Source organism: Pseudomyrmex gracilis, unplaced genomic scaffold, assembly GCF_002006095.1.
Source record: "Pseudomyrmex gracilis isolate BER0280 unplaced genomic scaffold, ASM200609v1 scaffold_3516, whole genome shotgun sequence".
Lineage (NCBI taxonomy): Eukaryota > Metazoa > Arthropoda > Insecta > Hymenoptera > Formicidae > Pseudomyrmex > Pseudomyrmex gracilis.
Window position 1 is genome coordinate 4,620 of NW_018024100.1, and position 3,503 is coordinate 8,122.

The window sequence follows — 3,503 nt, forward strand, 5'->3', positions numbered from 1 at the left end:
AGGCACTAAATTTTAGACTCTCGTACAGAAATTTAAATACATTAAGTAGTTTCATAAAAGTACATAAAGACAAGCTCGCTTCGACTTCAAACAGTAATGTAGTATACAGAATTGACTGCTCGTCTTGTAACGCTTCGTATGTAGGCCAACCTAGCAGACAACTACGCACAAGATTGACCGAACATCAACGCAATTTTCGTCAAGAATATGAGCGACAGTCAGTGGTCAGCAGGCATTGTAGCGATCTAGGCCACGAATTCGCATGGAGTGAGGTTCATATTCTGGACAACGAACAATTTTACAATAAAAAGCTCATCTCTGAAATGCTACATATTAAGATGCAAAAAAACGGCTTAAATATGATGAAAGATACCGAACTTCTTGATCCTGCGTATGCGCCCTTACTTATAAAACTTTGCAAATAAGCCTTTACTTGCGATCTCTCCTCCCTCTGTTGTTTATTATATATATCTTATTTACTTATTTTTGTATTTTACTTATTTGTATTTTGCCGGTCGCGTAACACGTTTCGCGATGTATCCGTTGTGTTTGTTTGCTTACGGGAGATTGTCATGACATCGGATTTTAATTTGCCAATTATGTAAGTTTCCATTTTTATGACTTAACTATTTATGACTCATATTATACTTTCTTAATTTTTTAATTATTTGACGTATTTTGACTTTTGACTACTTTTGTATTAACTCTTTCATATCCATGACGTTTAAATGTACTTCGACTATTTTTGTTATCTATTAATAATAATCTTTGTTCATAATTTCACATTATCTATCTCATGTTCTTATATTTTTTTAAAGTATCCGAGACATAGAGACAATTTGAAATCGGCAAATTCTGTTCCCTACAAGTTATGTTTTTCTCTTGCATGCTCACATGATCTAACGGTTTTTCTTAAGGTATGTTTGACTTTGCGGTTGTGTATGTTTGCGATTTACTTTAACTTTATTTATCAATTTTTAATAGGGTGCGTTCAAAGCGTATGTTGCTGTAATAATCCTGTTAATTTCTATATTTTCTTATTATCTTTTTTTACTTTTATACTTTTTATATTTATATTTTTGTTAATTTTTGTAATTTTGATAATTATGCATTTTGGGTCACACATCACCGATTTATTTGCGCTTCAGATATGTTGTAAGGCAGGTCATACTGAGTGATTGTGTGGAAAAATTTTGTGGGGGACGGCCTTAGTTTAGGAGATATGGCAATTTGAAGTTTCAAAATTTTAATGCTTTATTCTAGATATTACAAGCTGTTATTACGAACAGTTAAGTTTAGGGGAGCGACATCCTATTTCAATAATTTTTATATATGTTGTGAAGGTCATTGTCCCGAGTAATAATGTGAAGGTTTTAGGCGGAAGTCGTTGTTTGTTAAAAAGTTACAAGGAGAAGAAGTTTCACGAATGAATTCTTATTTTTTGGTTCCACATACATTTCGTTCGCGTTTGAAGCGCGTAGGCAGGGGGGCTGCGTCCTCCCTGCGCTCCTCCCAAAGCCTAACCTAACCTAACTTCCGAAAAGGGCTTTGCCTCTCCCCGTGTTCCCTTCCTCGAAAATCAAGTACCGACTTTTCACAAGAAGCGAATGTAATCGGAAGTCGTAACCCCCCTCGAAAAAAAATAACAATTACCAATTACATTTGCTTCTTGTGAAAAGCTTCTTTTAGAGGTTAGGTTAGGTTAAGTTTTGAGGGGGGATGCAGGGGGAGCGCAGCCCCCCTGCCTACGCGCTTCAAACGCGAACAAAAAGATCAAAAATACTAATATTGTTCCNAAACTTTGAACTGCCATATCTGCTAAACCAAGGCCGGCCCCCACAAAATTTTTTCACATAATTACTCGGTATGACTTGCCCTACAACATATCTGAAGCACATCAAAATCGGAGATGTGTGACCTAAAATGCATATTTACTGTAATTTTTTTGTATTTTTTTGTTCCGTCCAGAGGCTAATGATGATCTAAAAAAATAAAGATTGAATCGTTCCTCTGATCTCCGTTTTGGATTCAATTTGATTTTATTTAAGCCACCTCAATCTTGGTTTCATAGCTGGAAGGTCTATTTCACCATTTCGAATTATATTACGGCTGTTTTTTTGTTCTTTGAAATATTTGTACGAGTGTTTCTCGGATTTTTCGTTTTATAAGAATACTTTCGTATATTTATATATGTATGTGTGTATATGTATATATGTGTGTGTGTGTGTGTGTGTGTGTGTGTGTGCGCGCGCGCATATATATATATATATTATACATGTATATGTATAGTTTAAATAACAATAATATTGTAATTATTTATATATAAATTTTAACATTCTGATTATTGGTATAAGTAAAAGTTGTGTGATATAAATGATACATACGAAAGATATATATAAAAACGTATACATATGTATACAGTATTAAATATAATTACAAGCAATTTGTTTATCTCAACTTGAGCATTCTCACTCTTTCTGTGAAAGTGCAAAAAAGACGATCTTTGCGAAATGAGTGCAGGCGTTTGTTCTTTCTTTTACACTTTTTTTCTTTTTTCTTTTACTTTGAGACCTTGTAGCCTCGTCTCTGTAGACAATCTCGGCCCCGTCTTTTTGTTTGTAATTGCCGGCGACGTCGCTCGAATTCGAACCCGAGTTTGCATGGTGAGAAGCAAGCACTCACGCGCGACGCCAATACGAATCGCCAATAGTTCTATTGCATTTATGGCTATTTACGACTATAGCTATTTATTAAGCGTCTATAAAATGTAGAATCTTTTCGTAATGTATAACACAAATCAACACTAATAATATACTGAAACATATATGTATATATATATTTGATGTTTTCCGGTATTTTAAAAACTTTTAAATGTTTACAGCTCATAGTAACAATTAATAAATCGAAAGAAGCATTACCTATTTTATTGTTATTAATATTAATATGGACTCCTTTCAAGACTGTAAATCTTGAAAGTCTCACGTTGTCATACGCAACAAACGCGCAACGTGAACGTGCTTCCGTATTTCCTTTATAGCCTTGGTGGAAAAGAAACGGAATATATGTCTGCACTCTTACAGCCGCTGAGCGGCGAGAAGCGTGCCTAGCCTGTTTCTCATGCGTGACTCGTATGTTCCTTCTCTCTTCCTCTTTCTATCTCTCTCTCATACATAAGCTGCGTTCCGATCTTTACTGTTGGTACTAGACATCTATAGCACATGCGACTTGGAGTATAGATTTGTAGTACTGGCAGTGAATATCGAAACACAGGCAGAAGAAATATGAAAATGAAATAAAAATATAGAAACACGTAATATTATATGTCTAAAAGTTAGAATAAAATGAAATTTATATTTATATTAATTTACATTAATAAATTAATATTTATATTTATATGAATATTATAATAAATTTATATTTATATTTATATTTATACAAAGTAATGGCCTATATTGATGCTATATAATCAATACATCTAAAATATTCGACAATCAAAAGTGATG